The following is an 11477-nucleotide window of genomic DNA, read 5'->3' as shown; positions in this document are numbered from 1 at the left end:
AATGGAAGAAAGGAAAAGGAAATGCATGAATGGAAGAAACGAAAAGGATATGCATGAATGGAAGAAACGAAAAGGAAATGCATGAATGGAAGAAAGGAAAAGGAAATGCATGAATGGAAGAAAGGAAAAGGAAATGCATGAAAGAAACGAAAAGGAAATGCATGAATGGAAGAAAGGAAAAGGAAATGCATGAAAGAAACGAAAAGGAAATGCATGAATGACGTCCATGAACTAAGCTGTACTTTTCCTCCCAGAAAGACCAGGAAATGTTACCAAGATATGCTTAATCATTTCACGAATTTCTTCCTCAAAGGAGTTCCTTTAGGTTGGTCATGTTGCAGACTCTTAACGATTTTTCGGGTTGCATATGCATCGTCTCATGTAGAGGTTGCTTCATGTTGCATATTTCCCCGTGTCCTCATTCGTAGCAGTGATATCAAGCTGTGTCACTTGCAGGACAACTGCCTGGCGAGCTGTGGCTTGGGACGATGTGGTGAGTGGGTGGTGGTTTTAGCTTGGTGATGAGTACTCTATCTATCTATCTCTCACTCTCTCACTTCTCTCTCTATCTATCTCTCACTCACTTTTCTCTATCTCTCTCTCGCTCTCTCTCACTCACTTCTCTCTCTCTCTCTCTCTCTCTCTCTCTCGCTCTCTCACTTCTCTCTATATATCTCTTCTCTCTCTCTCTCTCACTTCTCTCTTTTTCTTTCTCTCTCTCTCTCTCTTCTCTCTCTCTCTCACACTTCTCTCTTTCTCTCTCTTTCTCTCTCCTCTCTCTTCTATCTATCCATCTATCTCTCTTTCGCTCACTCACTTCTGTGTGTGTGTGTGTGTGTCTGTCTGTCTGTCTGTCTCACTCACTTCTCTCTCTCTCTCTCTCACACACACACACACACACACACTCTCTCTCTCTCTCTCTCTCTCTCTCTCTCTCTCTCTCTCTCTCTCTCTCTCTCTCTCTCTCTCTCTCTCTCTCTCTCCCCTTCTCCCTCCCTCCCTCCCTCCCTCCCTCCCTCCCTCCGCGTTCGGTCGCGCGTGTGAGGGGGCGGGCGCGTGGTGACAAGTCCTCTTTTTGTAAGCAACCCCGTGCAGCTGTTGGTATGTGACGTGCGGACAACGTGGCTAGAAAACACACGCACTCATACACACGCAATCACTTACTCACTTAATCGCTCAACGCACTCACTCACTGTTACTGAATGTACTCTCTCACTCACTTTACGCGCTCACTCATATTCTCTCTTTCTCTCTCTTTCACACACACACAAAACACACGTAAACGACCGCACGCGCACATGTAATTTTTGACCAAGTTGGTATCTCCAAATGGTGATCGTGAACGTGCGTGCATTAGACCGAATTGAACCCACAAGTCTAAGAACAATCTAGAATCTACATCGATCTACATCTACAGAATGTACATCTATGAACAGATTCTAGATCTCAAGAATCTAGATCTACCAACAGTAACTAAATGTAACAACATACTCTAAATCTAAAAACAGAGTCTAAACCTAAGAACAAAATCTAGATCTGTTTAAAAAAAATCTAATTAAGAAAATATAAATATAATAGAATCTAGAAAGAACTAGATCCAGATATAGCTCTAGAATTCTAACAATCCAAAACTTGCAATTGCAAACAGCTGACTCTTCACAAACATTTGGTTTCACAAACCACATCGTAATCAAAGGAAATGGAAGTAAACATGCATGCAAGTACACAAATCAACAGTCTTGTTTAGCTATGTGGAAATGTATGTTCGTTGTTATGCTTTGCTTTCAGAAGTTCAGAATGATTGACAAAGCAAAAGTAATTATATAGATTCAGTGCTTGTTGCCTTCGAGAATTCCGTTCACATTATTTATTAGTAGGAAGGGTGTTGAAGATACTATGAAGTGTGATGGTAGTCACTATATCAGTATTAATGTCATTTTAGTCAAGTATCGGTTGTTAATGGTAGTATAGGTGGTTATGGTAGTTCAGTATCGGTGGTTATGACATTCCAGTATCGGTTGTTATTGGTTGTATCGCTGGTTATGGGAGTCCAACATCGGTTGTTGATGGTTGTATCGCTGGTTATGGGAGTCCAACATCGGTTGTTAATGGTTGTATCGCTGGTTATGGTATTCCAGTATAGGCGAGTATGGTATTTCAGTATCGTTGGTTATGATAATTGATAAATGGTCAGTAAATATCAGTATCAGTTTTAATCATTGTTTGAAAATACAATAAATATGGTAACCATACCTGTGATAATGATGATGATTAGATAACGAAAATTATAAGAAAATATAATAATTTGATAGAACTGATACTGATAATTACAGATATGAATATGAACAAGATAATATCATCCCTTGCTATCATCATCAAATTCATATCATAATTACAACAATCATGATAAACAGTAATACCCCTGTTGATGATAACTAAATATCGTAAATATTTAGATTGTTACTGTTATTATTATCATGTAAGTTACTGGTATAACATCAACATCATCATTAACACTACTAACATGTTTATACGGTGAATAAAATCTTTAAGCCATCATCATTATATGAGCAAGAAAGTGTCTTAAAAGAGGAATCATTTTGCACGTCCGGCGTTTTTAAGATTAGCGTGACCCCCCCCCACCCCACCCCCCATAACTTTTACTTTAACAAGCTTTACGTTTTTCTGGGAAATGATGACCACTTGATTTGCTTTACTGCTCCAACATGCAAGTGTGCATGAACAATCATATACAAAGGGTGTTCTGCACGAAGACGGTGATGCACAAAGTGAGCGAAAGAGGAAGGGGCAAGGCTGATGATAACAGTATACACGAACGCTGATAAATACACCGTCACATGCATACATATGGAAGGGAATTTGGCGATAAGGTTTTCCTTATATATAATAAGCATTTTTGATAACGAGTTAGAGTTGCCTGACAATATGGCTTGGAGAAATGTCATTTAATGAAGAACGCTCTTGCTAATGATGATAAATGCACACAGACCAAAAATGTAAATCGTTCCCAAACAACATATTTAGTGCATAATGAAATCACAGAAACCAGAGGATGTCTAAGTGATAAGAATTTAGTATGCTGTGGTTTGGAACCTCAACTCTGTCTATCTGTCTCTCTCCCTCTCTCCCCCTTCTCTCACTCACTCACTTCTATCTCTCGCTGTCTTTCTCACTTTCTCTGTAGAAAACAACTCCATCCGAACAGAGTGTGCACGTCGAGGTTTAAAAACTCGTTCATTAGAAACAGTAGCAGGCAGGACACAGCAGGCACCAAACCCAACCCATGCTCATCACACACACACACATACACACATACATTCTTTCGCTTATTAACTAACAGCTGGTGCCAGTCACGGTGCCTGTGTGTGCCCTGCTCCGTCAGTGCCTGCCTTTAGATAGCCTGTCACCATCAGCTGCTGGAATATGCCACGTCTCGTATATGATTCTTGGGTATGATTTTCAGGGTAGTTCGTGGCCAGGCGAGAGAGAGGTCATGTTACGTTACTCATGTTTCTGTCGCTGTAAAGACGACTGACTGACAAATTAACTGTTACAAATAGCCCGAGAGACACGGAGACATGTTTACAAATATTTAAAAAAACGTACGGCTACATATGCGTGGGCGTGTAGATAACAGAGTTGAGTTTGCACGTACGCGAGACCAGTTGACAATATTTGAAGGGATGAGAGGTGTGTGCACCTAAGCGACTGTTGCTGCGTAGAAAAAAAAGAAAAAGGAAAATAAGTGTCTTCCACAGCCTCGTCTTCGTGATGGTGTCTGAGTCACCATGAACGACACACCATACACACAATAGGAATGACGAGAGGCTAAAGAACCAATCGCCACCATATCGCATTCCTGGCACTGACCTTAGACATGGTCATAAGGTCAAACCTATCCCAGCGAAGAGGTGAGAGGGAGGAGGGACGCGGCGAGTGAATGGAGGGAGAGGGGAGGCGGCGAGTGAAGGGAAGGAGAGGGGACGTGGCGAGTGAAGGGAGGGAGAGAGAGGGTGGAGAGAGGAGGATGGGAGTGAAGGGAGGGAGAGGGGACGTGGCGAGTGACGGAGGGAGAAAGAGGGTGGAGAGAGGAGGCGGGGAGTGAAGGGAGGGAGAAAGAGGGGAAGGAAGGAGGGAGATAGAGGGTGGAGAGAGAAGGCGGCTAGTGAAGGAAGGGAGAGGGGAGGCGGCGAGTGAAGGGAAGGAGAGGGGACGTGGCGAGTGAAGGGAAGGAGAGGGGACGTGGCGAGTGAAGGGAAGGAGAGGGGACGTGGCGAGTGAAGGGAAGGAGAGGGGACGTGGCGAGTGAAGGGAAGGAGAGGGGACGTGGCGAGTGAAGGGAGGGAGAAAGAGGATGGAGAGAGGAGGCGGGGAGTGAAGGGAGGGAGATAGAGGGTGGAGAGAGAAGGCGGCTAGTGAAGGAAGGGAGAGGGGAGGCGGCGAGTGAAGGGAAGGAGAGGGGACGTGGCGAGTGAAGGGAGGGAGAGAGAGGGTGGATGAGGAGGCTGGGAGAGGGGACGTGGCAAGTGAAGGGAGGGAGAAAGAGGGTGGAGAGAGGAGGCGGGGAGTGAAGGGAAGGAGAGGGGAAGCGGCAAGTAAAGGGAGAGAGAAAGAGGGGAAGGAAGGAGGGAGATAGAGGGGGCGGCGAGTGAAGGGAAGGGGAGGAGGGAAGCGACAAGTAAAGGGATGGAGATGGTCGGGGAAGAGGGAGAGTGTGAGAGGAAGTAGGGGGTAGGGAAGGGAGGTTAGAGAAATGATGAGAGGAGGGAGGGGAAAGGAGAGTGATGATGAGAGGTGGAAGGAGAAAGGAGGGTGATGATGAGAGGAGGGAACGGAAGGATGATGACGGTAAGAGGAGGGAGGAGAGGGGAGGGAAGAAAAGGAGAGATATGATGAGGGGAGGGAAGAAAAGGAGGGAGGTGATGAGAGGAGGGAACGGAGGGAGGGAAGGGGGTAAGGTGATGACCCTCGCTATGCCAGTCCACAAGCCCCTGTGGCGGACAGAGGCTCCACCAAGGCACTCACCACCACATCACACTCGACTTAATGCGAGCCGAGTGCCAGAGGGACAGTGCAGTACACCCCTCCCACCCCTTTCCCTTATCCCTTATCCCTTCCCCCCTCCCTTACCCCTTCCCTCCTCCCCCTCCCTTACCCCTTCCCCTCCCCCTCCCTTATCCCTTTCCCCTCACCCCGATTACCCCCTTCCCCTCCCCCTCCCGAAACATTCACCCTCATCAGTGCATCTGCGAGGGAGTGCCTGCCTTGGGAGGGGTAGGGAGGCAAGGGAGGTGAGGGGGGGCAGGGCGGAGGGGTCGAGGGGGAGGGAGGGGGGTAGAGAGATGTAACTGTGGTTGTGTACTGGCTGTGCACGTGTTCATCTCTCCGGGAGGGCGAGTGAGGGGAAAAGCGAGGGAGAAAAGGGATAAGTGATGTCGTTGTCTACGCTGCTTTTGCCAATTAAATCCTTCACTATAGAGGGACTTCTCAAGGGAACCCTCTCGCCCTGCTTTCCTTGTGGTCTTTCTCTTATGTGTCTGTGTCTGTTTCTCCTTTTTATTCTCTCTCTCTCTTTCTCTGTTTCTTGCTCTGTCTTCCTGTTTATTCTCTCTCTCTCTCTCTCTCTCTCTCTCTCTCTCTCTCTCTCTCTCTCTCTCTCTCTCTCTCTCTCTCTCTCTCTCTCTCTCTCTCTCTCTCTCTCTCTCTGCTTGTGTATGTGTCTGTGTGTGCAGACAAACATATTCCCAAATATTTTTCTCTCCCTCTCGCCCTTCCTCGTGTTTTACCGCATCTTAGTAGCCCTCAATTAACACCAAGTGAGACGCACAGCACCCTAGCATGCGTGGCCTCCATTTATTCCGAGAGCCATTACGGCAACGCCCGTGAATTTCGCGAAATAGGCCAGCGTGAAGGCCGGTTGTGGGCGGGAGGGCGGGTGGCCTGGCTTGCGGGATAGTTGCAGGCTGACTGCCTTGCAGAATGGGTGGAAGCGAGCGAAGAAAGGCCAGATTGTTGACTGACTGGGCGACTGTGGATCATGGGACTGGAAGGAGACAAGCAAGCAAGCATAGGGATATAACAAGCAAGCAAAGGCTAGGATATAGCAAGCACGCAGACTGCCTCGCTCGCCATGCACATTCCCCCCTCAGGCGCTGCCTCAGCGTCGCGTTGTTGTGAAAGCTGTGCGATTACTGCTTGTACAAGCAAAATAAACCCATCAAGCGAGGCTCAAATCCATAACGGCTTCAGTTGCGAGCCCTGTGACTCATACCAGTGGCTCTCTCTGGCTCTCTAACTAATTTACATAAACGTCCCATCGCGAAGCGGAGTGGAGATGGTGGTTGAAGGAGGGTGGAGGGGGCAGGGGAAGGGGGGGGGGGCTGTCAATCTGGGCAGCCAATCATTGAGTTAGTCGGGGCTCAGGGCAGCGGCCGGCGAGGAAATGCCACTGATTAGAGCCCTGGTTGGGGACTCGGGCTAACACAGGCGGCCGGTGCGCTCTGCACGTCTTCTGTGGATGTGGAGGCGGCCTGTGTGCGCGCGCGGGGCCTCGTGTGTGTCTGTGTCTGTCTTGCTCTGTGTCTGTGTGTGGATGTCTCTCTCTCTCTCTCTCTTTCTCTCTCTCTCTCTCTCTCTCTCTCTCTCTCTCTCTCTCTCTCTCTCTCTCTCTCTCTCTCTCTCTCTCTCTCTCTCTCTCTCTCTCTCTCTCTCTCTCTCTCTCTCTTGCTTTCTTTATCTTTCTCTATTTCTCCTTTTCTCCTTTTCTCTCTCTCTCTCTCTCTCTCTCTCTCTCTCTCTCTCTCTCTCTCTCTATATATATATATATATATATATATATATATATATATATATATATATATATATATATCCTCTCCCTCTTCGCTCTCTCTCTCTATCTATCTCCTCTCTCTCTCTCTCTCTCTCTCTCTCTCTCTCTCTCTCTCTCTCTCTCTCTCTCTCTCTCTCTCTCTCTCTCTCTCTCTCTCTCTCTCTCTCTCGCTCTGTGTGTGTGGCTGCGTCACTGTTTTCGTCTTTGTATCTGTATGCGTCTGACTGAGTGTGTGTGTCTGTGGCTAAGACTATGTCTGTGATTAATTGAGTATGGAGGAGTGGGGTTGGGGATGGGGACAGAGTGCAATTATCTGCACTTGCATCCACAACTACAGCATAACACGATCTACAACAGGAAAGCTGAATGGACAGAACACATTCATCACACAATCATCCACTGTATCTATCGTTCACCATCGCACACAGTCTACCCCGGCACTAGACATCATATATATATATAATGGGACCACAGATCACAATGTGTACTCCGCGTCTGTCATTGCACAATAAGAGTTATTCATTGTGCATATAACAAAGCACTGCAACCACCAACGTAACAAGTGATTGAGTGTACACAACGTGAGGCAATAACAAGGGGATGCACAAGGAACTTGCTATGCTGCGTTGGGTGCCGAAGGTTAGGGCGTTTGTGAGATTCGAGCGGCTAACAGAAGTCGCAACATTAACATCAACATCAATATTAACATTAGCATTGACATCAACATTAACTTTGACGTAAATTAACATTAATATAAATTAACGGCATCATTGTCATCATCATCATCACGATCATCATCATCATCATCACCATCAAACAACAACTACAACAGCATCACCACCACCAAACAACAACTACAACAGCATCACCACCAACAACAACAATCATTATCATCACCACAATCACCACCACCAAACAACAACTACAACAGCATCACCACCACCACCAACAATCATTATCATCACCACCAAACAACAACTACAACAGCATCACCACCAACAACAATCATTATCATTATCATCACAATCACCACCACCAAACAACAACTACAACAGCATCACCACCAACAACAATCATTATCATCATCACCACCAACAACAATCATTATCATCATCACCACAATCACCATCATCAAACAACAACTTCAACTCCACCACCAACAAAAACAACAATAACAATATCTTTACTAACAACAGGAAGTCAGAGTGTGACGTCACGGGATCCACCTCGTCAGCACGGACATCAAAATAAGCGTCGAAAGCAAAGCATCGAGTAAGCAAGCAAGCAGTACCGCGAATAGAACTTTTGAGGAAGGGGGATGGGGTGAGAGGAAGGGGAAAGGGGAAGGGGGGGGGGTAAGAAGCTCTTATGGGGGGTGGGGTAGGGGGGGAGATTTAAACGGGATGCCTTGATATACGCTTGGAATCTGTTATGCGCATAGGACTTGGGTGTTTCAATTGTGTCCTTTGTTGTTTTGTTTACTGAAGGGTTAGATAGTCTGTCTCTTTATCTCTCTCTCTATCTCTCTCTCCTTCCTCCCTCTTTCCTTCCCTCTTTCCTTCCCTCCTTTCCTCCCTCCTTCCTTCCCTCCTTCCTTCCCTCCCTCCCTCCCTCCCTCCTTCCCTCCACATTCACCTACATCTATCACTCCAACTCTAACTCTTTTTCTCTCCCCGTCTCTCTCCGTCTCTTCCCGTCTCTTCCCGTCTTTCCCCGTCTCTCTCCGTCTCTCTCCGTCTCTCTCCCCCACTTACTCATTTCATGCTCCAATAAAAGTGTTTGTAATGCAGCACCGTCCCGGAATCCCAACATGGAGTCCCAATTACTTACTTGTCGCTCTTCCTCTGCAACAGCAGTATCTAAGTCCCTCGTATTGCAATGATTCTGTTCGTGATTGAAGTCTGAGAAATTCGAGGGGAAGAGAGCGCGAGAGGGAGAGAGAGAGAGAGAGAGTGTGAGAGTGAGAGTTAGTGTGTGTGTGTGTGTGTGTGTGTGTGTGAGAGAGAAAAAGAAAGAGTGAGAGAGAGAGTGAGAGAGAGATAGATAGAAAGAAGAAATAGAGAGAGAGAGAAAAGAAAAAAAGAAAGATAGAGAGAGAGATTACGAAGCTGAAATTTCGAAAGCGGAAGACAACTTCCTCCTGGCGATTGTCTTCTTAACAAAGATTATACGGAAGAGTGAATAACTCTTTTTTATTGAAGTTCGTGTATGAGGGAGAATGAGGATTTGCTGGAGAGATATGAGGAATATAGAGATGGTAGGTTTTGATCTTGATTTAGGAGGAGATAAAATGGATTGATTGAATGGTGATTAGAGGCGAAGTGATTAGTGAAGACACAGGTAGAATGCAGATGGACGGGTTATATGAACTATTGCGTCCCTCCCTCCTTCCCTGCTTCTGATCCCTCCCTTCTTTCCTCCTTCTGATCCCTCCCTTCTTCCCTCCTTCTGATCCCTTCCTTTGTCTCCTTCGTCCCCCTCGATCTCTCCCTCAATCGTCCCTTCCCATCTCTCCCTCCCGTCCCACCTTCCCTCTCCTTCCCATCTATCCTCCCTTCCTCTTTACCTCCCTTTCTCTCCTTCCCTCTCTTCCTCCCATCCTTCCCTTTTCCCCCTCTCCCTCTCTCCCCTTCCTACACATTCCTTCTCCTCCCCTCTCCTCCCCTCCCCTCTCATCTCATCCCTCCCCCCTCCCTCTTTCTACAGTAAGCGATACCCGAGTCGAGGGGGCAACCTGATACTTGCCTCCCCTCACCCCACCCCACCCCCCGATGATGGCACGCGGCCCTGGACACAACAGTGGGCACGAGGACAGGTGCTCCGTCGGTCCGTCGGGGAGGGCAAGGCAAGGGAGGGCAGGGCACATTGTCTCAGAGTACGGGGGTATCACGTGATGCCCCGCGAGATCACAGTAGCTGCGGTTAGATAGTAAGGAGGTGATGCTAGGGGGTATGGGGGTAGAAGGAGGGGTGGGGTATAGGGGGTAGGAGTGGGGATGGGGGTGAGGAAAGGGGAGATGGAGAAGGGGGAGGAGGCAATATGAGGAGGCTCACTCATTTTCTCTCTCTATATATATGTATTGCTCTTCCTTTCTCTCTCTCTCTCTCTTTCTCTCTTGCTCTTTCTCTTTCTCTCTCTTTCTGTTTCTCTCTTTCTCTCTTTCTCTCTCTCCCTCCCTCTTCCTTTTCCTTTCCTCTTTCCTCCCTCCCCCTCCCCCTTCCTCCCCCTCTTCTCTTTCCTCTCCCCACCTCTTCCCTCCCTCCCTCCCTCCATCCCCCCTCTCTCTCCACCCCTCCCCCTGTCCCTGTCCCTCCCCTTCCCCCTCTCTCTCCACCCCTCCCCCTGTCCCTATCCCTCCCCCTCCCTCCCTCCCTCCCCCCTCCGCAGACGAAAACCCACAAGCACAATGAGGAGACAAGGGCGCTGACAGCAAGACAAGCCGCCGACCAGGAAATGCGACAGGGCGAGATTAAACCCTTCAGGAGGCTCTGACGAAGTGAAGGGCTGACGAAGGGGTTCGGAGTAATGAGTAACGCATGATGACTCGCCCCGCCACCGGAACGAATGCCGCGCCGTTGGCCAACATCCTGCAGGAGCCTCGAGTCTGTCACAACCCCCGGCGACAACAAGTCACGCGATGACGTCACACTTCGTCGGCGACGGCGTCCGGATGGCAAGGGAGGGAGGGAGGGAGGGAGGGACCGAGCGATGGGTAGGAGACAGGGAGTAGGGAGAAAGGGATGGGGAGGACGGAGGTAGGGACGGGTGGGATAGATGGGGAAGAGGGAGAGGGAGGGAGGGATTGGACTGAGGGAAGCGAAGGGGAGGGAGGGAAGGATCGAGAGATTGAGGGAAGGAAGGGGACTGAGAAAGGGAGAGAGGGATTAAGGGAGGGAAGAAAGTCTAGGGTGTGATCGAGGGATTAATAGAGTAAAGGAATGAATTGAAGGAGGCGAAAGAGAGGAAGGGAGAGAGGGATCGAGGGAGTGAGGGAGGAAAAGGAAAGGGAGAGAGAGAAGGAGGGGAAAGGAGAGAGAGAAAGGAGGGACGAGAAGTGTGGCAGGATCTCCTGTTGTTGTTTGCCCTTCTTTGTTTGTTTGTTTGTTTATAAACCTGCTAACTATGATCGGTCTATGATCGATCAATGCTGTATACATTTCTTTTTTTATTATTATTATCATGAGTTTATCTATTTCCTTATTGAGTTGTGATTCTTTGTTGATGACTGTACGTTGATGGTTACTTCTGTCGCTCCTTACGAGAGAGGGAGGGGGAGAGGGCGAGGGCGAGGGCGAGGGAGAGGAAGAAGAAGAAGAAGAAGAAGAAGAAGAAGAAGAAGAAGAAGAAGAAGAGGAAGAAGAAGAGGAAGAGGGAGAGGATGAGGATGAGGATGAGGATGAGGATGAGGGTGAGGGTGAGGGTGAGGGTGAGGGAGAGGGAGAGGGAGAGGAAGAGGGTGAGGGCGAGGGCGAGGGAGAGGGAGAGGGAGAGAGAGAAGAGGGGGGGGAGGGAGAGGGAGAGAGAGATGGAGAAGATGGAGAGATAGAGTGATAGAGAGATGGAAAGAGAGAGTGATAGTGAAGAAGAGAGAGAGTGACAAAGAGATGGAGAGATAGAGAGAAGGAGA

This window comes from Penaeus japonicus, unplaced genomic scaffold (genome assembly GCF_977035675.1).
Source record: "Penaeus japonicus unplaced genomic scaffold, GWHDUDI00000001_assembly GWHDUDI00000023, whole genome shotgun sequence".
Taxonomy (NCBI): domain Eukaryota; kingdom Metazoa; phylum Arthropoda; class Malacostraca; order Decapoda; family Penaeidae; genus Penaeus; species Penaeus japonicus.
Note: the sequence above shows the minus strand (reverse complement) of the source record.